The 27,467-nt window shown below is 41.2% G+C and overlaps 1 protein-coding gene across 13 annotated transcripts in view; it reads right to left on the bottom strand.

Annotated features, from left to right (window-relative positions):
- HERC3 (HECT and RLD domain containing E3 ubiquitin protein ligase 3) overlaps window positions 1-27,467 on the bottom strand; it is a 198,476-nt gene that overhangs the window by 138,245 nt on the left and 32,764 nt on the right. For 7 of the 13 annotated variants that reach the window (XR_015165647.1, XR_015165646.1, XR_015165649.1 and 4 more), the window contains exons 1-2: window positions 8,139-8,489; window positions 5,707-5,768 (exon numbers count right to left, since the gene is read on the bottom strand). The gene's annotated coding sequence lies outside the window, so the exon portion shown is untranslated. Of the gene's footprint in view, window positions 1-5,706; window positions 5,769-7,265; window positions 7,825-8,138; window positions 8,490-27,467 lie in introns of those variants that run through there. The other 6 variants (XR_015165648.1, XR_015165650.1, XM_086406461.1 and 3 more) reach the window with 4 other exon arrangements.

Genomic DNA, 27,467 nt, shown 5'->3' with positions numbered 1-27,467 from the left:
TTCACTAATTTGGTCTTTGCAGCAACCTCATACAAGTTAACTACTACAAGAATCAACTCTATACAGTTTAATGAGACCCTTCTTTGTTTGCTTAAGTTTGTTTGAATTGGATCTCTGTCACTTGAGGGAAAAAAAAAAAACAACTCCTGACTCATAGTAGAAAAATTATACTTTAATAATAATAGCAGATAACACTTCATCTGAGCTTATGCTGAGTCCAACACTTTTCTACATGATTCACAGGTATTAAATCATTTAATCTCCTATGAGGTAGGTACTACAATTATCAACTCAAATTTGTAGATGAAGAGAGTGAAGACAAAAAAAGAATAAAGATAAAGAAAATGAGACAGAAAGGACTGAAGTGACTTGCCTAAATCACAAAACAAGGTAGTGGCAGAACTAGAATTTAAGTCCGAGAATATGCTCTTGACTAGTATGCTAGAGCCTAGAAAAAGGACAGCCAGACAGTCAGAACTCCCCAGTATCTCTGGCACTGTTCAGGGTAAAAGGGTACCATATTCAGTCAAGCTGACTGATCTGCTAAGTAATTACTTTCCAGTAGTAGAGATGGGTAGATGAGACTCCGTAACACTAATCAATAAATTTACCCAGCCACTTGCCCCACACAGATTCCATGATTAATAAGCAAGCTCAAACAACTGATTTCCAAAGCAGATCCTAGTATGGGAAAAGGATACCATGAGTAGCTGACCAAAGCATCCCAGCCTTCCCGAAGTTTCTACTTCAGGAAGTTTCTACTTCACTATTAATTTGGCATCCTGTATCCATCAGTCTCTTACAAGTTTGTTTAAAAGTGTGAAAGTAAGAGTGTTAGTTGCTCAGTTATGTCCAACTCTTCGAGACCCCACAGACTATAGCCCACCAGGCTACTCCTCTTGTCCACAGGAGTCTCCAGGCAAGAACTGGAATGTATAGCCATTCTCTTCTTCAGGGTATCTTCCTGACCCAGGGATTGAATCAGGTCTCCTGCATTGCAGGTGGATTCTTTACCATCTGAGCCACCACAGATTCAATCCTTGAGAGTCAGCTGAACTCTGGGTGCTCTGGACAACCGCAAGCCTCGGTAAGCAGCCTGAGGTACAGCCTCATCCCTTACTGACTAGTAGAAACCATTTATGGAAAAAGATAAACAGGGCTATTGTTAAAATTCTTCCCACCTGAGTTATAGTAATGCAATCTTCAAGTAGTCAAATGAAAACTACTAATTCAGGGGTAACTAAATAGCAACCACAGATAAGATATATTTCTATGAATGAATTATTAACCTTCAATGGAGATACAGTCCAGCTCATCACAATGCTCTGCCAAAACTAGAGCAGGAGGTACTAAAATCATCTAGCTGTCAGGAAAGAAGTTCACTGTGTCCAAGAGATGCCAGACATTAACATAGCTTTCACTTAAAGTACACTCTGGTGGAACCCCCATATCTAGTAGCTACTGGTGTCCATAAATTTAAAAGTCTGCCTTTGGCAATGTTCTTCATAAATTTGCATTTTGATCTCCTGTGTCCTTCCTCCCATTTTTCCCTCACTCATTGTCTCTCCCTTGCTTCTAGAGGAGTAGAATCTTTTACTTCTCTTCAAAACACACCATTACAAAAGGTGCTGCTGGAAAAAAAGGGGCGGGGGTGCGGAAGCGTTCCCTGGCTGTCCAGTGGTTAAGACTCTGCACTTTCACTTCTACGGACTCGGGTTTGACCCCTAGTTAGGAATCTAAGATCCCGCATGCCACGCAGTCAGAAAAAAAAAAAAAAGGCTGCAGAAGAATATAGGGCTATACGCTGGCTCAGCACCCAAACCAGCCACCTTGGCTGTCCTGTGCCACTTCAGCCTGGCCTCTTACCTCTCTCTATCACAAAACAAAAGGAAGAAAGGTGAACCTTCTGTTTCCTCCACATCACACCTCCTACTTTTCCCAGTGCCTCTCCTCATCTATTCTTGGTTAAGGTGGCTCAGACAGTAAAGAATCCGCCTGCAGTGCAGGAGACCTGGGTTTGATTCCTGGATTGGGAAGATTCCCTAAAGAAAGGAAAGGCTACCCACTCCAGCATTCTGGCCTGGAGAATTCCGCGGACTATACAGTCCATGGGGTCACAAAGAGTCAGACACGATTGAGCAACTTTCACAAGGGTCAAAAGGACCAAAGTTCAAGTCCTGAATTAACCATGTGCTAGCTGTGAAACTTTGGGGAAGATGTTTAAACACTCTAAGCCCATTACCTGTCCCTAAAATGGCAAAAAGATTCGGGGCTGTAGCTAGTGCTGAGCCTGGCGCTCAGCACTCAGGGTAACTGTCAGAGGCTGCAGGTACTGTGACTCCTACTCCACGTGCTCTTTGGAGGCCTCAGAACACAGGGCAGCTCCCCAGTGGGCTGGGGTTGTGACTGCCTTCTTCCTGTGGTTAGCATCTGCTGTTTCGCCAAGGCTGCACTACCGCTGGCAGGCAGAACTTTCACATAGGAAATCTGAGGTTGCAAGGACAAGGTTTTTACATGTTTTTTCTCTGCGCTTCCACTGCACGGGGCTCAAGGTAGGTACATCAATCTCCTTTTATCAGTCTTAGAGTTGAACACTAAAAGACAAGCTGCAACTCCTAAACTCTGTCTTACTAATCAGACTATGCAAACATCAACCTAAAAACTGATTCTTGGTTCTTTGAAAATCACTAAAATCTAAATATAAATAACACTCAGGCAGGACTTCTAATCTCATTTATGACAGGGATAAGCTCCATTTCAAATAAACTCAGGAGCCCTGTCCTGAATGATATGTGGGAAAGGGAGGGTCTTTTCCAATAGCAGGAAAAGGGAATGTCCCAGTCTCCAGTGCTCTGCAGGCACTCCCCAGATCCAAGCTTTAAATAAATCTGGAGCCAAAACTTAAAGGAACAATTAACTTCAGTAACAAAGAAGATTTATTCTAATGACATACTTTACTGTCAGAAAGTTTACTACCACAGGCAGAAATAGCCCAGAAGGCAGAGAGAAGTTTTCAACAATGTGAATCCACTCCTCCTTTCCAACTTCAACTGGACTTTGGTCTTCTGACCCTTTTAGCCGACACAGGAAACATTCCTACCCCTCCCTTGATGACTCTGCCCCAGGTGGCACCTTCTTTATTACCTGGTGCTGGGCTTCGTACTAGAAGGATGATCTTTCCATTGTGTGCATAAGCCATAAGCTGCCTTCAGAAAAAAACACTTGACCAGACAGGCAAGCATTAAAAAGTCTAACAGTGCCAAGTCAAGGACACAAAGCAACCAGGACTCTGACCCACAGCTGGTGGAAGTATAAGTTGGCACACCCACCTTGGAAAACAAGTGCGCATTATTACCTAGTGAAGATGAAGATGTACATACCCCATGGCACAGTATTAAATTCCTAGATATATGACCAGCACTCTCCAACTTACCAAAGACCTACAGTGTCCCTTCACAATGCTGAGAATTGGAGATCAAAAATGAGATAAAACCTGGAAACTGAGAATTTTGTGATGGAAATGTTATGTATCTGTCCTGTTCAATATGGGAGCCACCAGCCATATGTGACTACTGAGCACTTGAAATGTAGCTAATGATGAGCTGAAATTTTAATTTCATTTAATTTTAATAATTTTAATACAAGCAGTCACATACGGCTAGTGGCTATTCTAATATATAATGCAGCAAGAAACTCATAATATACGCCCCAAGACATATGCACAAGAATGCTCATTTCAGGATTATTTGAGATACATAGAACAGAGACAACCCAGATGTCCACCTGTAAGTAAATGGATAAGCTGCAGCACATGCATAAGATAGAATACTGCACACCAGTGAAAAAGAAAATTAATTCCATCTATAAGCATCAGTTCTGCTACATCTTAAAAATGGTGCTGAGGCAGGGAAAAAGTCACAAAAGAATTCAGAATGTGATGCATTTTTACAAGGTCCAAACACAAGTGTAACAAGTATTTGAAGAAAAACATTAGTGGTGCTGAAGTTAAAAAAATTTAAAAAACAGTCAATATTAATACAGAGACCAAGAGAGATTTCTGTATTAATATATGTAGCAATGGAGGGTACCATCTGGAAGGAGCATAGGGGGAGCTTCAGGACGTGGCTGATGTTCTGCTTCTGCCCTTTGATTGTTGTTTGCAGCACATATATTACACATATTGCTTTATGCTTTCAGATACATCACAATATAAGAAGAAGAAAAGTACTATTAAGGTAGGATCACTGCTTCCTGCATTTCACCCACCAATTCCCCATCCATGTGTAGACTGAGAGCTACTCCATGAAGGGAACCAGGTTTCACTTATCTGTACATCTCCAGTACCCAGCAGAGCAAAGGAGCACAGTAGATGCTACTTAAGCACCCAAAGAACAGAACCCAAATCTGAGAAAACCAGAATTCTCACAATCTAAAGTTGCTAGGTTTTGTCTGCCAGGTAATATCAGATACACATTCCCTAAGCTGTAACCAAAAAAATGTATTTCCTCCATTCTAAATGTGCTTTCCCTCACAGATCTGAAAGCAGAATGCCTTTTACAATCCAAGCTGTCTTTAAAAAGCGGTGTTCCTCAATGCAAAAGCTGAGGAATGGAAGCTCCATTAAGGAAGGACTGAGTCTCTCTGTTCATTTCTCTACCCCTAGAGGCTAGAATAGTGTTTGGCACACAGGAAGAGCTTGATAAGTAGCTGTTGAATGAAGAAAAAGCAATAGTTACCACTATTGCAAGCCTACTGCGTGTCTGAGTCTGTGCTAAAAAACTTCACATAGAGTATTTAATTTGTCCTTTACAATAACCTCAACACTTAGCAAGGTTAAGTTACTTGCCCAGGAACATACAGATAAGTACTAGCTATGGTGGATAAGTACTAGCTGTGGTGGATAAGTACTAGCTGTGGTGGCAACTTACTTAAAGTGGCAAAGGCAGGATTCAAATATCATCTCCCAGACTCCAAAGCCCATGCTCTTATTAAACACAATGCTATATCACCACTCAAATAAAACAAAGTCAAGCTATCTTCTCAGATTTTAAAAACAAACATTAAAAGAAGATGTTGCACACAGTAAGTGAGTTCATATTAGCTGACTCATATTAGCTGACGGTGATGTTTACAGGCAACTTGAATTAGAACTTGTGTCAGCCAGAGACAGAAGGGATGAGCAAGGCCATCTCAACAGTTAGCCAGGCTTCTCTCCATGTCCACCCAACCTCATAATAAAATTAGTTCACTTACTGGCTCTTACACATAAACACACGCCCTTGACACCAGCAACTACTATTTCTAAATGTTATAAATGTCTAAAGGGGACAGAGTTATCCCATCAAAGGGATCATCTTATTATAGAGAACTTAAAAGTCCATTTGATCCAACCTCTAGGCAAGAGACTGACATTTTTAACCTCATTTTCATGGCAGCTGAAGTTAACCTCAGTCCTCTGAGAAGTAACTGGTTGAAGCTGAGACCAGAAACTAGGTCTCCTACTTCCTGGGTTCACCTTGTTCTCTTCTCTCAATCACAGTGGAAGAAGCCAGTCAGGATTTGTTAAGGTCCCTCTCTAGGCAGCTATATTAATCTAAGTCCTTTATGTAGATTATCCTCTTTAATCCTCTCACCCGTTCTGGGAGTTAGATATCATCCCAAGTACAAGATGAGGAAACTGAGGTTCAGAAAAATAAAGTAACTTACCACGGGTAACACACTTGGCATCAGTTACTTAAGCCAGACTGGTTCCACCTCACCCTGCAGATCTGCAAAGTAAAGGAAAAAACAACGAACATCAATATATTAACAGAATGCTACAAAGTGCTTTCAAGTTACTGAAAACAAAAGGAAATGTAAACTTCTGAAAAGAAAATATCTTTAAATTATGCAAGCTTGAATATGCCCCAAATATTTTCACTCAGGACCGGAGTTTGGTTAAATGCTAATAATGTAAGCACTAACCAACTATGAAGATGTCACCTCTAAAAGTGAACTTACAGTTAGCTCAGTTGGTTAGAGCATAATGCTAACAGAGAACCTAGAGACATAGATTTAAAAATTCCTAGCATTTGTAAGTAGATGTAAAAGTAAAAATAGAGTTACTTTTAAATCTCCCATTTAGGTTAAAAAAGATAACTTTTGAAAAATAATTCAATTTTTTCCATGTACCACACATATTATAGCATATTTTGCCACAACTGTTTTGAAGCCTTCCTTATTTTTCCTTCCTTCTCATCACATCCTCTTTCATGCAAAACAAGATGGGACTATCTAAGAGGCACCTTAGTCTCTCAAAAAAAAAAAAAAAGTGCTGTATGATTTTAAGATAGTGTAATTATAACTTTATTTCTACATAATGTAAGAAACTGCCATGAAATTTGGAGAATATTACTTTTATTTCTGAAATGGAAACAAAACTATCTTGTATCTCTAATAGTGGTGCAACTCTCATTATGTAAAGGGAAAAAAGCTTTTATTATGTGGATTTTAAGAAATTTAAATTTGTTACTCAGAATGAAATGCTATAACCAATGGCTCCAACCACACCATTTGGAACGTTCTGAAATCTCTTTTTTCAAAAATTAGATCCCAACTACTCACTGAAAAAGTAAAACTGGCTGCTAACCAACTGTGTTTCTTTCTTTCATGCCAGAGGAGTTCTGTCAAAGAGGTTTCTGGTCTTCCTCTTTGATTCCTGCATCCTTTCTCCAGAAGGTTCCTAGCCTCCATGCGGTCAGACAATGATGTGTAATTTTTCTATTTTGCTTTAAAAGGGGGTTAAATATATTACTCTATTTTTCTAACATACAATGCCGCCCCCCGTAAAAGAAAGTAGGGAGAGAGACAGCTTCACAGTAATCGCCTACTAAAACAAGACAGCATCTCTCTTCAGAGTCACTGCATTTTAAAAGGGTGTTAATTCTCATTTTATTTCGCTTTTCTTTCTTCTCAGTCTGGAGTTTAAAAAGCAGCCCACTTGATGTTATCAAATCATCAGATGAAAGGTTCTAGAAATAGCTTCCTATTTGTGGAAAGAGTCAGGAGACACAAAAATGGAAGAGAGCGCTTGAATCGTCTTTCCTAAAGCATTCGTGCGTAATGAATGCAAGCAAAATCCTGGAAGGCTTAGCTCTGAATTTAAGATACTTCCAAATGGGGCTGACTTAAAAGCTAAAGTGAAGTGCAATCAGAAAACAATCAGAAACACTGAGACACCAAAAGCAAAGTTCAAATACACATTTTCCCGGTGCCACGGAGCATACCCCGAACCAAACCACAGTTGCTTTAGGTGCGGTCTCTACAGCAGCTCCGGGTTGGTCTGTTTCAGGTTACACCTGCCCGGTGTGCCCACTCCACACGTTCATAAATGGCTCAAAGTGCCACCTGCCCCCGAACGTCCCAGTTCCTGACACCCCCGCGACCGTCCGCGCACTTACGTGTCCGCACACACACACGCACACACACGTGTCCACACACACCCTCGCCCCAGCTCCGCCCAGGAGGCGGACTCCGACCAGGCGAACCCGGCACGGAATCGGCGAAGTGGGTGTTGCCGGGAACCGCGGTCGCCGAGCCCCCAGACCGCAGAGCAAACTCCTCGCGGAGCCGGAGTCCCTCAAAACGCAGAGGCCTCGGCGGCTCCCGTTTCGCCAGGAAGCTTCCGGGCCCTTCACCGCAACGGTGTCACCCGAGCCCCGGAATTTAAATAGGGGCAGGCGAGGAGGAAGGGGAGGATCCTCTTTTTTACTTTCTGCGTCGCAATTCCTCCCAGTTTGCAGGCACCCTAGTCGGGGTGGGGGGCGCTCCAGTCTTTAAAGAGGCTTCCGGCCTCTCCGGGCGCCTGGGCTCTTCAGGTCAGAAGGAGAGCTCTGAAAACGCCTTCCACGAGGCAGAGGGGCACCCTGCCCGCCCCGCCCCGGCGCAGCCCCGCCGCCCGCGTCCTGCAGGCACTGAAGGCGCCTGGCCCCGACCTCCCCGCGCGCCCGGCTCCGGGTCGCCGCGGAAAGCGCCTGGCAGCCGCAGCCGCGCCTCCGGGAGCCAAGCGCTGACAGCTGAGCCGCGCCGAACGCGGCGGGCGCGCGGCTGCAGCCCCGCGGTGCCCTCCTTCCTAGAACCCCAGCCCCCGCCCCGCGCACCTCGGCAGCAGCCGAACCGCCGCTCGGGATTCCGGCTGTGACAGCTCCACCGACCCGGCTTAGGGTTTCTCCGATTTCGGCGTCACAATAATAAGGAAGTTTCCTCGCAAGCCTGCGGGCGGCGGAATGCGCTGGGTAAAGGACGGCCCGGCCGGCCAATGGGCTTCCTTCTGGGGCGGACCTACACCAATGGTGGCCGCGGTGGAGCCGGAGGCGGGGCGGCGAGATCCGCGGGCTGGTAGCCGGGAAAGGCCCAGGCCCTGGAGGGAGGCGGGGGCAGCCCACGGTGACAAGACCACCGCAGGCTCGGCGAGGGAACAGCGGCGTCGGTTTGTATCGGCGAAGATCCGACTGCAAGATACAGAGCATTAGCGCTGGAACTGGATTGCTTTTCACTGGCGGAGAAGGGAGGGACACTGATCAGCGGTTGGTTTTTCAGGTTCTGAGCTCTGAGTCTTAATATTTGTGCGGAGGTGGTCAGAAGCCTTGGGCATAGCGGGTAAAGCTAGAGGTGACAATTGAGGGTGCGTTGTTAAGCACTGTATTCCATCCACAATGGAGGAGTCTTGTTTCACTCGTCTTCGGAGGACTGGAGGAAGCGCCAAGCCGAAAGCCGGGCTGCGCAATGGGACAGGCGGGAAGGAGGTCGGCGCTTTCCTGGGAACCTCGCAGAGAGTTGGGGTGGAAGAGAAAAGCGGCGCAGCAACAGCAGCAACGGACTTGGGGAAGACTAGCGGGGTTGCTGAGAAGCATGAAAAGAAATCAGCGGGAGATCTGAGAGGCACTAAGTGGCCTAAAACCCAGTAATAGATAAAGAAGTTTGTCCTCCCCTACTTTCCCTGGCGCTGAATCTCAGAGCTTCCGTCTCCTCCCCAAGGTCACAGTGCTTTCCGAGTTACCCTGATCCTTGTCTGATCCACAGATAATCTTGTGAAGAAAACATTCTCATAAAAGTGACTTCATGAGTCTACCGCACCACCTCCCATACCCCTAAATATGCAACACAGAACAGAAATACAGGGAAAGTACTATTTTAACTCAAAGGAATGACTTAACTCCTGGAAGAATTTTTGTAACCTACCATTTGAACTGGGAAGGTCCTGTGAGGCCAGATTCTTCCCAAGGACATTCAAATCAGGTCAGGTCTGCAGTTATCTTTGAGAATTAACTAGACTGACCAAGCAGAAAAGACGTTTTGGGGAGTAATACATCCTGGGGATGGGGCACTGTTGGCTGGCATATAAGCTGTCACTGACATGTGGCAAGTTGTCATACGCTGCTGTGACAAGGCAAGAAAGCAAGATCGCAGTTACCAGGTAGCTAACTGTCATCTATGAAAATGATTCCCACCTTTGAAGTTTGAATCACACTGGATACCTTTTTAGAAACTCCAGGGACAAGATTAACACAATTCCCTTATGCTCCCGAGATGTGGCGGCTTCACAAAAGTCCAGGTCTCTTACAAAGACATAATCCCAATTCAGCGATGGTATCACCAAAAAGAATTGGAGGAATGGCAAAAAGAAATCACTGTGGGAAGGAGGTTTCCCCATGGTCGAGAAGGAAAGAATAAGAGTCTATTTTCATGTCCTGTATATGAGGTTTGTAGTAGCATTTAGGTCAATATCTCTGACTCGTGGTTTTTCATATGAAATTTTATCTTGAAAAAAAAGTTGGTTACCTGAGGCTCAAGTATGGAGTTGGGATAGTAGTCAGAATTACAAACTGAGGTACTATAAAGGTCCTTACCAAATAAACATCCAGAACCCTGGGAACTTACTTTTATAGAATAATCAGTGACTGTACACACTCCACTTCATTTTAATTTCTTAACTGAACCAATGTAAAATTGCAGTTTCCTCAATAAGCATGTCCTGCTCCATTTACCAAAATGGCTTTAAATGACCCCAGCAACAACAATAGTCCTAAGAGCAGATATTTAAACTGGCTTGAAGAGGTACCATGGTTTACTTTTTCTATTTCTGTAGCTCTGTCTTCCATCCATTTTTTTCTGACTTCCACATGTTCTCTACCAGATACACTCTACACTGAGCATCAAAATGGAACAGTCCCTATAGCCTTGGAGGGGGAGGCAAACATTAACCAAATAGTCATAATAAGAACTAGACAGTCACTAATCATAAGAAATTGTCCAAAAGAAAAACATTCATGTTAAACATATTTAACCCCAACAAGAACTGTAAACAGAATTGAGCTCCAGTTAATGCTATGTATGCTGAAGTATTTAGGAGGCAATATCTGATGTTGGCAACTTATTCTGAAAATATTTTTATTTTAAAAGATGGACTGACAGATGAATGAAGGGATGGATAGATATGTGCTAAATCACGTACAGCAAAAATGTTAAGTATAGATTAACATGGTAGGTAGATGGGTGTTCACCATGCATTACTGCCAACTTTTTTGTGTGTTTGGAAAGTTTATATTAAAAATTGTTGTGAGTGAAGTGAAAGTTGCTCAGTTGTGTCCGAATCTTTGTGACCCCATGGACTATGTCCTATACAGTCCATGGAATTCTCCAGGCCAGAATACTGGAGTGAGTAGCCTTTCCCTTCTCCAAGGGATCTTCCCAACGCAGGGATTGAACCCAGGTTTCCCGCATTGCAGGCAGATTCTTTACCAGTTGAGTCACAAGGGAGGCTCCCCCAAAAACTGTTGGAACACCAAAAATAAATAATCAAACAAACAAATAAATAGTGGGGTAAAGTCTAAAATAACCTTTGACAAGCAGAAGGGATCACATGGTCCAGCTGAAGCACTGAGCATCAATAAGGCATCTCCAATGGCAGGGGCCATTCCCAAGCCTGCTGCACCTCCACCTGAACGGACATTGATTTGCTCCGTTCTTCACAACTTCTTGAATGCATATGCCTATTTTTGAATTGAAAGAAATTTTAGCGCAGTAGGAATACTGTTTAATAATTATTGTTCTCTGTATTTACTTACACTGCAGACAAACTTTAACTTGGTAAAATTTTGACAGAGACAAACTTCTGGTAAATCAGATTAAACACGTGGGGAAACAGGGAGTTTCCTGGCTGTCCAGTGGTTAGGACTGGGCAGCTTTCACTGTGGTGACCCAAGTTCTACCCCTGGTCAGGAAACAAAGATCCCACAAGCCTCACTATGTGGCCAAAACCAAAAAAAGGGGGGAAAAACCAGGCCATCCACAATATTCTGTCCTACAGGCATATTTTTGAGGAACAGGTGTTTTCATCTCTAGAAAGGGAAAGCAATGATTATTTAGCAGGTAATGGGTATGCACCCTGTAAAAGTACACAATCACAACAGTGTTTCTTGGTACCACAGAGCCTCCAACAAATTACACATTTTGTCAGTCAAGTCAATACTCAATGGAAAAATTGGTTGTAAAACAGTTCTCATATTTTTTTGGTTGTTTAATAGAGTTTATCAAAGAGGCCTATAGATTCCCAGGATGGTTGTCTGAGGAGCCCTTACAAATAGCTGAGAAAAGAAAAGGAGCAAAAGGCAAAGGAAAAAAGGAAAGATATACCCATTTGAATGCAGAGTTATAAAGAATAGCAAGAAGAGATAAAAAAAAAACCTTCCTCAGTGATCAGTGCAAAGAAATAGGGGGAAACAATAGCATGGGAAAGACTAGAGATCTCTTCAAGAAAATTAGAGATACCAAGAGAACATTTCAGGCAAAGATGGGTACAATAAAGGACAGAAATGGTATGGACCTAACAGAAGCGGGAGATATTAAGAAGAGGTGGCAAGAATACATAGAAGAACTGTGCAAAAAAAAAGATCTTTATGACCCAGATAACCATGATGGTGTGATCACTTACCTGGAGCCAGACATCCTGGAATGCAAAGTCAAGTGAGCCTTAGAAAGCATCACTACAAAAAAGCTACTGGAGGTGATAGAATTCCAGTTGACCTATTCCAAATCCTAAAAGATAATGTTGTGAAAGTGCTGCACTCAATAAGCCAGCAAATTTGGAAAACTCAGCAGTGGCCACAGGACTGGAAAAGGTCAGTTTTCATTCCAATTCCAAAGAAAGGCAATGTTTCCAAAGAACGTTCAAACTACCGCACAATTGCACTCATCTCACATGCTACCAAAGTAATGCTCAAAATTCTCCAAGTTAGTGTTCAACAGTATGTGAACCTAGAACTTCCAGATGTACAAGCTGTATTTAGAAAAGGTAGAGAACCAGAGATCAAATTGCCAACATCTGTTGGATCATTGAAAAACCAAGAGAATTCCAGAAAAACATCTACTTCTGCTTTACTGACTATGCCAAAGCCTTTGACTGTCTGGATCACAACAAACTGTGAAAAATTCTTAGAGATAGGGATACCAGACCACCTTACCCACCTCCTGAGAAACCTGTATGCAGGTCAGAAGCAACAGTTAGAACCAGACATGGAACAATGGACTGATTCAAAATTGGGAAGGGAGTACATCAAGGCTATTCTTTGTCACCTGCTTATTTAACTTATATGCAGAGTACATCATGTGAAATGCCAAGCTGGATGAAGCACAAGCTGGAATCAAGATTGCCAGGAGAAATAACAATAACCTCAGATATGCAGGTGACAGCACCCTTATGGCAGAAAGCAGAAAGGAACTAAAGAGCCTTTTGATGAAAGTCAAAGAGGAGAGTGAAAAAGTTGGCTTAAAACTCAACATTCAAAAAATGAAGACCATGGCATCCGGTCCCATCACTTCATGGCAAATAGATGGGGAAACACAATAAAAAGAGTGACAGACTTTATTTTCTTGGACTTCAAAATCACTGCAGTTGATGACTGCAGCCATGAAATTAAAAGATGCTTGCTTCTTGGAAGAAAAGCTATGACAAACCTAGACAGCTTATTAAAAAACAGAGTCATTACTTCGCCAACAAAGGTCCATCTAGTCAAAGCTATGTTTTTTCCAGTAATCATGTATGGATGTGAGAGTTGGAACATAAAGAAAGCTGAGCGCTGACAAATTGATGCTTTTGAACTGTGGTGTTGGAGAAGACTCTTGAGAGTCGCTTGAACTGCAAAGCGATCCAACCAGTCCTGAATATTCATTGGAAGGACTGATGCTGAAGCAGATGCTTCAATACTCTGGCCACCTGATGCAAAGAACTGACTCACTGGAAAAGACTCTCATGCTGGGAAAGATTGAAGGCAGGAGGAGAAGGGGATGACAGAAGATGAAATGGTTGGATGGCATCACTGACTCAATGGACATGAGTTTAAGGAAACTCCAGAAGTTGGTGATGGACAGGGAAGCCTGGTGTGCTGCAGTCCATGGGGTGGCAAAGAGTCAGACATAACTGAGTGACTGAACTGAACTGAAATTATCTAGGGTTATTGAAAACTGTCCTGTAATACATCACATTAATTTATTAATGTGAAAAAATAACTTGGAAGAAAGATATGATAAATCAATATTGCCATCAATAAAATAATCCTTAAGTATTTATTAAAAGTCTTCTATATGTAGAGGACAAGAAGCATCCTTCCTGACTACAAAGATCCTACAGTCATTATGACTAATCCTTTGTTTTTCTTGAAACTATTCATAATTTATGTTTGTATTTGTTCTTATCAAGCCATTTGGATGAGACACAAGCACCTTAGATATAAAAAACTCACTACTGTCATATAGGTGGAAATTAACATTAACAAGATTTGATGGTTGAGCATTTCCTAAGAATGCCTTTAGGGTGAGCTTTGGTTTGTCCCTGAAGATTGCGTGAAATAGAACCTTGGAGTAATTGCATAGTTCATGTTGCAATGAGTGTGATTCATTAATACTTTTCTTAATCCTAGCAGAGGCATCTGCAGTGTGTTGCCTGATTTCTCCCTCTCATTTTTACTAAATAAACCTATACTTTTAGCATACTCCAGAAGAAATAAGTAATCAATGCAGTTACATCTGTAAAGTTGATGTATACTATAACATAATGTAATTTACTTAATATGTCTGTAAAAAAATAAAATAAAACAGTATTGTTTGTGTTTCTAAACCTTATGGCTATCCCCTTGTATAAAGGGGAATGTATTAACTGGTATATAACTTTCTATTGGCCTTTGGCATTTTGTTTTCATCCTATATGTATACACCATGCTTTCTGAATTTGTGTGCCATTAGACACAACCAAGCATGCAGTGAAAGGTGTTAGTCACTCAGTCAGGTCTAACTCTTTGCAATGCTATGAACTGTAGCCCACCAGGCTCCTCTGTCCATGGGATTCTGCAGGCAAAAATACTGGAAAAGGTGCCATTTCTTTCTCCAAAGGATCTTCCCGACACGGATGGAACCTGCATTTCTGGTGTCTTCTGCACTGGCAGGCAGATTCTTTACCACCAGTCCAACTGGGAAGCCTTTTCTGGATTTAACAATATATTAAATGTCTTCAATAGATTTAAATACTATTCTACATCAGTTTAAACAATGCAAATATCCACAAAATATACTATAAGTTAATCTGTTTCCCACTTATTGAATGTTTAAATTATTTTCAATCCTTTGCCATTATAAACAATAGTGCAACATAACTACACATGATGAACACAGCAAAATATCTGCCCTCAGTCTTGATTATTTCCTTAAGATAAATTCCTAAAAGTGCAAATGCTAAGTTAGGCAGAACACAGTCTCTTTAAGTTCTTGTAATGTATTGCCAATATATCTCTAACAAAGGATAACACCAGCTAAGTACCTATGCAGTATTTAAGTAGCCTCTGTCCACTTACCAGTAATGAGGTTGTTTTGTTTCGGTTTGTTTTGGTTTACATTTTTCTTTATGGTACTAATTTTGTAAGCCACCATAAGTCTCAACTAGAACAAAAAAAAAATCTAGTAAAGTAAAAAGCCCTGTGGTACACATCTAAAAATCAGCTTAACTGTTTCTAAATAGTCATATCGAAAATTAGCTACATGCATAAAAATGTATGATTGAAGTGGCTGGTCTTTTGCTGAAATTCTGTCTGAGATCATATGATTCCCCCAATCCTTCCATATATCTGCCAAAAATAAAAGATTCCAGAAAGGAAGTTCTGTACAAATTCAAACTGTTGTTAATCATTTTCATGTTCAATGCATTGAACAAGCTAGTAACAATGGGTTGCATTACACACAAGCTAGTAACAATGGGTTGATGGTTCACCGAGTTTCATAGCAAACTAAAAAGCAAAACATCAGAATTTGTGTCATCCAGCAATAGAACGGTAGCTGGAGAAGGTATTTATTGTCCCTTTCTAAAAAAAAGAAACTTTAGTGTAATGATTTCTAGCATCCATTATGGTCCAATCACGTTTGCCATCAACCACCTTGTTACATGTACCAGCGTGTCCCACGTGTTATCGAAGAAAGTGTTCTTACTAACCAACCATCAGGTAGGCATTCACTTTCATAGCCTTTAGGGGTAGATTTGTACCATTCCATCCAAGTCCTTGCCTTTTTAATTACTTGGATAAAATTTCAAGGTAAATATCTAACTGTCAGGCTAGAACCAACTAAACTGACCTGTCCAGTACCTGAAATGAAACATACACCCTGGGCCTTATTAGCACTAAGTTCTGATGAAATGTACTGATATTTCTGAGGGTAAATGGGTTGGAGGGTGTCGTGGATTAAATATTTCCCTCCAAAATTCATGTCTACATAAAATTTCAGAATGTGAACATATTTGGAATAGAGTCCATTAAGATGAGGTCATACTGGATTAGGAAGGCCCTAAATCCAACAACTGGTATCCTTATAAGAAGGCCATGTGAACACACAGAAACACACAGGTAAAGCATCATGTGACGATGGAGATAGAAACTGGAGTGACCAAGCCAAGGAATGCCAAGCAACCACCAAAAGTGAGGGAAAAGGTACAGAGAAAAGATTCTCCATCAGAGCTTCTAGGAGAAACCAACTGCAAAACTGTTATTTTGAGCTTCACCCTCCAAAATCATGAGATAATACATTTCTGCTGTTTTAAGCCATCTAGTTTGTGCTACAAAAGTAATACCTACATATAGTGCTACAAAAGTAATACCTACATATATATATATATTCTTTTTTAGATTCTTTTCCCTTCAGTTCAGTTCAGTCGCTCAGTCATGTCCGACTCTTTGCAACCCCATGGACTGTAGCACACCAGGCCTCCCTGTCCATCACCAACTCCCAGAGTTCACTCAAACTCACGTCCATCAAGTCGGTGATGCCATCCAGCCATCTCATCCTCTGTCATCCCCTTCTCCTCCTGCCTTCAATCTTTCCCAGCATCAGGGTCTTTTCAAATGAGTCAGCTCTTCTCATGAGGTGGCCAAAGTATTGGAGTTTCAGCTTCAGCATCAGTCCTTCCAATGAATATTCAGGACTGATTTCCTTTAGGATTGACTGGTTGGATCTCCTTGCAGTCCAAGGGACTCTCAAGAGTCTTCTCCAACACCACAATTCAAAAGCATCAATTCATTAGCGCTCAGCTTTCTTTATGTTCCAACTCTCACATCCATACATGACTACTGGAAAAACCATAGCTTTTACTAGACGGACCTTTGTCGGCAAAGGTCTTTTCCCTTATAGGGTATTATAAGATATTGAGTATTATTCCCTGTGCTATACAGTAGATCCTTGTTGTTTATCTATTATATATATAATAATGTATACATGTTAATCCTAAACTCCTAATTTACCTCTCATTACCCCTGCTATCTTTGGTACCCATAAGTTTTTTATTTTTAATTGGAGTATAATTGCTTTACAATATTGTGTCAGTTTCTGCCCTATGTTAATCAGGCATAGGTATACATTTGTCCCCTCCCCCTTGAACCTCCCTCCCACCTCCCACCCCATCCCACCCCTCTATTTTGTCAGAGATCACCAGGTTGAGCTCCCTGCATCATACAGCAAATTCCCACTGGCTATCTATTTTACATGTAGTAATGTACGTGTTTCAATGTTATTCTTTCAAGTTGTCCCTCCACCTCCTTCCCCCAAAGTGTTCACAAGTCTGTTCTCTATGTCTGCGTCTCCACTGCTGCCCTGAAAATAGGTTTTTCAGAACCATCTTTCTAGATACCATATATATGTGTTAATATACAATATTTGTTTTTCTCTGACTTATTTCATTCTGTATAATAGGCTCTAGTTTCATCTACCTCAGTAGAACTGACTCAAATACTTTCCTCTCTATGGACGAGTAATATTTCATTGTATGCATGTACCACAACCTCTTTACCCATTCATCTGTCAATGGACTTCTAGGTTGCTTCCATGTCCTAGCTATTGTAATTAATGCTTTAATGAACTCTGGGGTATATGTGTCTCTTTCAATTACGGTTTTCTCAAGGTATATGCCCAGAATTGGGATTGTTGGATCATATAGTAGTTTTAGTCCTAGTTTTCTAAGGAATTTCCATACTTTTCTCCATAGTGGCTGTATCAATTTATATTCCCACCAACAATGCAAGAGGGTTCCCTTTTCTCCACACTCTCTACAGAATTTGTTTGTAGATTTTTTGATGATGGCCATTCTGACCAGTCTAAGGTGATACCTGATTGTAGTTTTGATTTGCATTTCTCTAATAATGAGTGATATTGAGCATCTTTTCATGTGCTTACGAGCCATCTGTATGTCTTCTTTGGAGAAATATGTTTTTAGGTCTTCCACCACTATTTCATAGAGTTGTTTATTCTTCTGGTATTGAGCTGCATAAGCTGCTTGTATAATTTGGAAATTAATCCTTTGTTAGTTGTTTCATTTGTTATTATTTTCTCTCATTATGAGGGTTGTCTTTTCACCTTGTTTATAATTTCTTTGCTGTGTGAAAGCTTCTAATTAAGTTCCACTTATTTTTTCTTTTTGTGTTGTTGTTGGTTTTATTTCCATTATTCTATGAGGTGGGTCATAGATAATTATGTCAAGGAGTGTGCTATCTATGTTTTCCTCTAGGAGCTTTTTGATTTCTGGCCTTACATTTAACTCTTTAATCCATTTTGAGTTTATTTTTATGTGTGGTGTTAGGAGGTGTTCTAGTTTCACTCTTATACATGTAACTGTCCAGTTTTCCCAGCACCACTTATTGAAGAGGCTATCTTTTCTCCAATGTATATTTTGGCTTCCTTTTCAAAGATAAGGTGCGAGGGTTTATCTCTGGGCTTTATATTTTGTTCCATTGGCTATATTTCTGCTTTTGTGCCAGTAGTATACTGTCTTGATGACTGTAGCTTTGCAGTATAGTCTTAAGTCAGAAAGGTTGATTCTTCTAGCTCCATTTTTCTTTCTCAAGATTGCTTTGGCTATATAAGGAATTTAGGAAAATGGTACTGAAGAATTTATTTACAGGGAAGCAATGGAGAAACAGACAGAGAACGGACTTATGGACATGGGGAGAGGGGAGGAGAGGGTGAGATGTATGAAGAGAGTAACATGGAAACTTACATTACCATATGTAAAATAGATAGCCAACGGGAATTTGCTGTATGTCTAAGGAAACTCAAACGGGCTCTGTATCAATCTAGAGGGGTGGGATGCAGAGGGAAATGGGAGGGAGGTTCAAAAGGGAGGGAATATTTTATACCTATGGCTGATTCATGTAGAGGTTTGACAGAAAACAACAAAATTCTGTAAAGCAATTATCCTTCAATTAAAAAATTAATTAATTAAAAAAAAAAGATTGCTTTGGCTATTCGGGATCTTTTGTGTTTGGTAACCATAATTTTTTTTTCAGTGTCTGTGAATCTATTTCTGATATGTTGCCCTTTCTGTTTCCTCTTGCTCTTTGCCTATCCCCTTCTGTCCTCTTATCAGATCAGATCAGTCGCTCAGTCGTGTCCGACTCTTTGCGACCCCATGAATCACAGCCCGCCAGGCCTCCCTGTCCATCACCAACTCCCGGAGTTCACTCAGACTCACGTCCATCGAGTCAGTGATGCCATCTAGCCATCTCATCCTCCATCGTCCCCTTCTCCTCCTGCCCCCAATCCCTCCCAGCATCAGACTCTTTTCCAATGAGTCAACTCTTCACATGAGGTGGCCAAAGTACTGGAGTTTCAGCTTTAGCATCATTCCTTCCAAAGAAATCCCAGGGCTGATCTCCTTTAGAATGGACTGGTTGGATCTCCTTGCAGTCCAAGGGACTCTCAAGAGTCTCCTCCAATACCACAGTTCAAAAGCATCAATTCTTTGGCACTCAGCCTTCTTCACAGTCCAACTCTCACATCCATACATGACCACAGGAAAAACCATAGCCTTGACTATGCATACTATTAATGCATGATTCTCAATTTTCTTTTTTGACCTTCTATCCTTTTGAGAATCTGATGAAACTTATATGCTGTCCCCACAAAATTGGTGCATATATTCACATAAGATTTAATAATAACTCACATAAGATTTCTAGATTGTTCATGGACTCTTTACCTCAACCATTTACCAAATCTAAGAATCTTCTAAGCTCATTCATACTAATATGTAATAATAATACATGTAATATGTAATAATACTTGGCCATTCTCTCCCAGAAGGGAATTTTAAATGAAGTGAGTTCATCTCTAACTAATATAACATATCTAAAGGATATAAGCATCATTGGGCAATGTGGGGGCTGCATTTTCCTCCTAAGGGCCCCTTCCTGAAGCCCCCAAATCAAACCCTCATATAAGGTAGGCTTGATTTTACATACCCTCCCTGGAACACAGGCAAAAAAATATAATTGACTCATGTTTTCCCCCAGAAATTAATGCCACCATAATCTAGACTCAGAATCTTGGAATTACTTTGATTCTCAGAACTTCTCCTTTCATCTAGTCATTTGTCAGAAACCATTTTTCTTTATAATGTCTTTCATATCCATCTCTTCCTCCATGTATTAATTTCCTATTGCTTCTATTTCTTTGAGCCCCTTTTTTATAACAAATTGCCAGCTACTTAGTGACTTAAAACAACACAAATTTATTCTCTTCTATAGGGATAAAATCAAGGTTTTGGCAAGGGTGATTCCTTCTAGAAGCTCCAGAGGAGAATCTGTTTCTAACAGCAGTTTCTAGAAGCTGCTCACATTCCTGAGCTTGTGTCCACAGTACTCCAATCTCTATTTCCATTGTAACATAAAGTTCTCCTAACATTGACCATCCTGCCTCTCTCTTATAAAGACCTTTGTCATTACACTAGAAATATCCAGATAGGCTAGGGTGATTTCCCATTTCAAGATTCTTAATCACCTCTGTGGGGCTTCCCAGGTGGTGCTAGTGGTAAAGAACCTGCCTGCCAAGGCAGGAGATATAAGAGACACAGGTTCAATCCCTAGGCTGGGAGTACACCCTGGAGGAGGAAATAGCAATTCACTCCAGTATTCTTTCCTGGGAAATCCCATGGACAGAGGAGCCTGGCAGGCTACAGTCCATGGGATCACAAAGAGTTGGACACAACTGAAGTGACTTAGCACGCACACATGCAATCACATCTGCAAAGTCCCTTTTACCATGTAAGAGAGTATATTCACAGGCTCTGGGCATTAGGACATGAACATCTTTGGGGGACAATATTCTACATCATTTCTTCCTCAGCCCCAGTTTTGGTCCTTATCTGTACCCCTGGAATATGTCAACATTTTCCTAATTGGCTTTCCTGACCCCTGCCTCTGTCCCAATTCCTTTGGTCATTCTAGATGTGATAAATATTCAGCAAAAATTAGTTCTTCATCCTGGTCTTCACCCATTCCAAGACCCTGACCTTAGTTTACTTTGGTCCAATATTGTTCACTCCAATTAAACTGATCTCTACACTCTTCCCCTACACACACACACACACAAACCCATTAATGGAGAGACCTATCCAGCATTTTCAGGGAATTCCTCCCTGAAGAGAAAACCTATAAGGTTAAATTTTAAGGCTGTAAAGAGATGCCAAATAGGGTAAGAGCATCCCTGGCAGAGGGAAGAGCATATGTGAAAGTTGTGTGGCTGAGAAGAGCTTGTCGTTGTTATGCAATGAAAGGAGTGCCAGATTGCCAATGTGACTGGGGCAGAGTGAGCAGAGAAGGGAGGGGCAGGAGATCACTGCAGAGGAAAAGGCAGGGACATATCATGCCGAGCTTTATAGGGGTTTTAATTTTATTACAAGTGCAATGAGAAACCCCTGGAAGGTTTTGAATAGATCACTAGTTCCTGGAGAGATGGCAAAGAACGGAAGGGGAACAACAGTAGAACTAGAAAGACCAGTTAGGGGGTTATTGAGGTGATTATAGGAATCCAGACTAGAAACAGCCGTGGCTTGGGTTCAGATAATGGCAGTCGAGTTAAGAGAAGTAGATGTAGCCACGATCTATTTTGGAGGTAGCCCAGAAGGGATCTGGAGGGTTGAGAGAGGAAAACCAAAGAGAAGTCCTAGATTTCTGGCTTCAGCAGCTGGTTAGATGGCCGTGATGCACTTACTAAGGTGAAGAAGGTTGAGAGACAAACAGGTTTTAGAATGTAAACACCGTCCTCTAAAAGTATAAGATCCTTATGGGAGCGGCTATGTTTAAACTTTGCTCACCAGTATATACCAGCACCCAGAACACTGCCTGAAGAGCTTCCCAGGGGGCTCAGTGGTAAAGAATCTGCCTGCCAATGCAGAAGACAAAGGTTCGATCCCTGGGTTGGGAACATCCCCTGGAGAGGAAACGGCAATCCACTCCAGTATTCTTATCTGGGGAAACCCAGGGACAGAGGAACCTGTATTCTTGTCTGAGAAATACAATGGATAGAGGAGCCTGATGGGCTACAGTCCACGGGGTTGCAAAAGAGTCGGATATGACTTAGCAATAAACAACAACCATAGCACACTGTATGACATGGGGAACATTAACTGAACTAAGGTTGTTGACAGTCCTGTAACATTCTGATGATTCACTGCTTATAAAAGGGGATACGGTACACTTAAGTGAAATATTAAACAGATATGGAATATAGTGAAAAGATTCGTATTTCAAAGGTATGAAGTGACAATAGCTTATGTCTTTCACATATATGAGCCTTATGTAAAGCAATTTCATAGAATGTCTGATGTAAAGAAAGTCTGATGCTGTAAGTTGATATTTTAGAAAGGAAAAAGTCATAAGAACTCCACTGTAGATGAAGGTTCCTTGTTATTACCTGAGTACTTAAATTATATTGTTTTAGAGAACTGATTCTTAATGACATGGCGTCAGCCTTGCACTACTAGCTTTTAGTAGTCAGGGGAGAAAACAAGAGAGACAGTGACAGCTGTTGATGTTTGTCAGATTTGACAGGGTAAGGAGGAGCCCTCAAGTGACACTGAAACTAAATCAGTATTCATCTTTTAAACTCCGAGGGCAACATGATGTTTAGCATAGTCATGTTGACATGCTATTCGTGTGGCCCAACACTACTAGAACATGGACTATTCATTGTGAGGAAAGGAGAAATCCTATACAAAAGGATACAAAAATATATACCTTCATTGGTGTTTTACCAATAGGTATCTAGTATCTTTAATACTTTTCAATACATAATCGGCATCTGGTGCTCTTACTATTCCAAGACAGGCTTTTCAAAAATTGGCACTAGCCATCAACAAATATCAGATTTGATAAGGGAGATTACAAACTCAGCTAAATTTATCCAGACCTGAAATTTTATACCTTGTCTGCTGCTGCTGCTAAGTTGCTTCAGTCGTGTCCGACTCTGTGTGACCCCACAGACGGCAGCCCACCAGGCTCCTCTGTCCCTGGGATTCTCCAGGCAAGAATACTGGAGTGGGTTGCCATTTCCTTCTCCAGTGCATGAAAGTGAAAAGTGAAAGTGAAGCTGCTCAGTCATGTCCAACTCTTTGAGACCCCATGGACTTCAGCCTACGAGGCTCCTCCGTGCATGGGATTCTCCAGGCAAGAGTACTGGAGTGGGTCGCCATTGCGTTCTCAGATATCTTGTCTAAGTGAGATCTAAAACAAAACAAACAAGCAAACAAAAATGCTCTAGGAGAGCCAAGCAATACATTTTTAAAAAACATTCTGAGGGATTAAAAATAATTATTAATTCCTTACAATCTAGCAATTCCAGTTCTGGATATATACCCAAAATAATTGAAAGTAAGGTCTCAAAAAGATATTTGCACACCCACATTCATAGCAGTACTATTTTCAATGGCAAAAAGCTAGAAGTAACTCACCCAAGTGTCTATCAACAGAAGGATGGATAAACAAAATGTAGTATGTATGTACAATGGAGTATTATACAGCCTTAAAAATGATGGAAATTCACACATGCTATAACATAGATGAAGTCTGAACACAGTATGGTAGATGAAATAAGCCAGTCACACACAAAAAATCAACTATTGTATGATTCCAGTTATATGAGCTACTTAAAGTAGTTAAATTCATGGCGACAAAGTAGAATGGTCACTGTGAGAGGCCAGGGGGAAGGGGAAAGGGAAGTTAGTTGAATGGACACAGAGCTTCAATTTGGGACAATGAAAAAGTTCTGGAGATGTACGGCAGTGACCATCATACAATAAAGTGAATATATTTAATGCTGGCCAACTGTACATTTAAAATTTGTTTAAATGGTAGATTTTACCTTTTGTGTATTTGACCTCAATCAAAAATAATAACTAACTTTAAGTTGTAAGTGGCACATGAGCAATATTATAATTTGACAGGATAAGACATGTTAAGAGTGGGATCTTAGTCTCTGCACTACCTTCAGAGCACCTGGCACTATGGGTTTTAGGTAATAGTAAGGTGAGTTTGAAACAATAATGGATGAATGTGGTCTCCAAAAAGCAAAATAGTTCTAATGCCCTGTAGAATTATTTTATCTAAAATGAGAGAATGATAGTTCCACTTCTCTTCAGACCAGTCCACATCACATGCTTTTCAGCTACAGGGAAACTCTTTCAGAGAATCATAAACAAACTGAAATGGGTTCAGGGAGGAGTAATCAGGAGGAAAAAGGGATCTGAGAAGTTCTTTATGAGAAACAACTGAAGGATGACACACTAGCAATGTTGAAAAAAAAAGTAGTTTGTTTCCTCATGACTGAGAAGAATAGAATTAAGACCAAATTTTGGAAGCTACACAGTAAGACAGTTTTCAGATCAGTGGAAGGAAGAAACTCTCCAACAGTTTCCACAGCACTTTATCAGTAGCCCTCGTATAGAACTTTCCATTCTCTATCTGTAACTAAAGTTGCTCCCAGAAATTACTTCAGTATCCACATAACATCTGATGATGCACATATTAGGCCCTGAAATACTTGTTTGGTGAATTAAAGAATGTGAGAATGATTAAACAAATGACTGTCAGATCTAGCCAAAGATGAAACTGAGCTGTCCTGTGAGGGAAGGCATTCAAACAGAGGCTAGTTAACTACTTGGCAGAGATGTTATGGAGAAGATCCAAGTTTCATTTACTTGGTTGGATTAGATGACTTTTAAAGGCCTTTCAAGCCCTAAAGATCTATGTTTTCATGGCCTGGGTTTAAGTGCTGGCTTCGCCACTTCAATAGCGCTGCCATATTAGGTAAAGTCACTGAGCTGCTTTGCTCAAACGGGATCAAAAGATATACCATGCATGCTATATAAATTATTTGGAAGATCAAAATAACTTTTAACAAAAACGAACAACAAAAACCAAAATTGAAGGCTAACTACCTCCCTACCTTGACTGGAGAGAGGTCAAGCGTGAACTTTTAGAAGGCTCCCTAGGGAGGTCAGTGGAAGTCTGGGGTGAGAAGGACCAGACTAGAGGAACTGGCTGTATAACAGGGTTTGTCCCTGAGGGTAAGGCAGTATTAACCCTAAATACTGTGGACCAAGGGGCACAACCATTTCAGGTTTGATGAAGGTCAGTGTCCATCTTTGGCAAGTCAGTCCAACGAGGGGAGCAATGCCTCAAGAGTACACTCTCATATACTGCTGAGGGGGCACGGAAATATAACACCACTGGGGCAGGTGATTCTAGATTGATCAAATCTCAGCCACGTGGATGGGATTCAGGTTGTCTAAAACACTTAAAAAGAAAATAATACAGGAGCCAGGGGAACAGGCCAATGTAGAAGAAAGTTGGGGAAGGCTGTGGTTCAACTCAGACATTCCAGAGTCTAAATAAAAGGACTGAGATGAGTGCCAGGCTCCAGTGGATAGGTCTGGTGCTACAATTGTACTGCTGCCTTAGTCAAAATAGACTCTTAAACTGCCTGAGGTTAAGCCTGTAGGAAGAAACCACCATGGAATATAGGTGAATCAGGGAGAGAGACAGGATTAAACTGGGAAAGTGCCCCACAATTTATAAAGGACTGTACAGGCATACATGGTTATAGCTTAGTGATTAGAAAGCTGCCTCTGGAGTCAGATTATCTGGGATTGAATCAGATTTGACTCAATTTGACTTGAGAGTGGGCCCATGCCCTACCTTTCTGTGTCTCCATTTCTTCTGTAGCAAAATGGAGATGAGAGTACCTACCTCATAGCACGGTCTGGGGATAAATGAAATAACATGGCAACATGCTTAGAACAGCACTTGGCATACAATGTGTTCACAGTAAATATCAGGAGTTAAAGATCTTTATCTAGAGCTCAGTGATCTGTTCTGATCTACATACCTAGGTCATTTTTTCTTGCTGAATAACCTCTTCTTAAATTATGTCTTTGTTTGTCTTCTTCCAGTGGTTCTCAACCAGGAGTGATTTTGCTCTGAGGGACATTTAACATAATCTAGAGACAGTGTTGGACATCTCTTCACAGGGTGGGGCGGGGTGTGGGAGTGGGGATGGTTACTGACATGGTTACTGGTCTGCCCAGCCCCAAATGTCAATAGAAAAGAGGTTGAGAAATCCTGGCCTAGGCCCATTTCTAGTAGCAAAATGTCATTTAATGCAGCTCTGAAGGAAAAAGCAGTATCTTCTCTTTCCTTCACTTTCCAGAGCTCTAAATCCTCTGAAAGCATGTAATGTACACAAACGTGCATCCTGCAGTGGGCACTGCCACAAAGACCCTCCTTATCCTTGTCCCTTCTTTTACTGCTCTGGAGCTGGGGGCATGGTGGGTGCTATACATCCCAGAAAGCAATGGACCATTTAGTTCCTTCCTAAATCCTGCCCAGTTGCTTTCAGGGGCCTGCAATTCTCATGTGGATATTGATGGACTTGTGGGGTGGAGGTGGACGGGGATAGAGAACCTGCAATCTGGCTGCCTCAGAAAGCAGTGCCTGCACATTCAAGGCATGGTAGAGAGGGAAAACAAGGGTCTTCATATCTGCATTCAATTAGGATTATGCTGTTTCTGGCAGCATAAGGTAGGTGGTCTGTCAACTATTTGAATTCTTCAATTGTGTCTTGTTGCTTCACAGATGGTGAAAATTCCTTCTAGTGGAGGCTGAAGAGATTCAGAAATTCTACCATTTTTAGAGGGGGAGTCTGAGATTTGCATCATTTTTGGAATATCACAGGCGTGTTTGCCGACAGCTAGCAAAGGCTGTCATGGCTACAAATCAGGTGTCCTTTCAAATCATTACTTTCTCTTTACTCCTGCTGACTTGATTTGGAAAGATTAAGGCATGAGCATCTCCTTTGAGGCAGTCGATAAATGTGTAGTGGGGATTTTCCTTTTCTAGATACTCAGAGTCATTAGATTAGATTTTGAATCAACGCAAAGATGTGGGAGTGAAGGGAAGCTCTGTGCTCTTCGAGTCACCATCTTTTCATCCTACCCCAGAATTGCCCAGAATTCCAAAAGTCAGAGTGAACGTGTGGTCATGGTTCATGGGTCTTTAGTGATGCTGCCTTGTAGCAATGTGGATAAATGATTATATTGTACAAATTTCTAACTCTGGGTATAAAATATTCAACTAAAAATGTCATCTAATCAAGAGATTAAGTGTTCTAAGAACTGGAAGTGGCTGGGTTATAAACCTGATGAGCTTATGTTCCATGTGCCCATAAAGAATGTTTTGTACAGAATGATGAGCAAGCTAACTTTTCATTTTCTTCTCCAAATGGTTATAGATTTTCCTTTTCTCAGTGAACACTGATCTTAAATACACACAAATGCTAAAACCCAGCTGTTTCTCTTTGTGAGCATAGAGTAATCTTAAACTAGTTTTTATAACATATACATTCCTTTCACTCTAGAAAAGTGCAACTCTCAACAAATAATGTTTTAATTAAAATCCAGTAAATGCTTTTCCTGTTCTTTTTCTCCCTAGTCTTACACCATACTTTTTGCATCTTATGTCCAAGAGGTATTACCAAAATATAACTTTTCAAAAAACAGTATCAAATTACCAACTTTATTTTGATTGTAGAGTTTATGATTAAAATGTTTCCATTTATGTAACTTTAAT

This window comes from Bos grunniens, chromosome 6, assembly GCF_055505025.1.
Source record: "Bos grunniens cultivar Pamir isolate PY7600 chromosome 6, Bosgru_T2T1.0, whole genome shotgun sequence".
Taxonomy (NCBI): domain Eukaryota; kingdom Metazoa; phylum Chordata; class Mammalia; order Artiodactyla; family Bovidae; genus Bos; species Bos grunniens.
The sequence above is the reverse complement of the archived record's forward strand: the minus strand, read 5'-3'. Positions and strand labels throughout refer to the sequence as shown.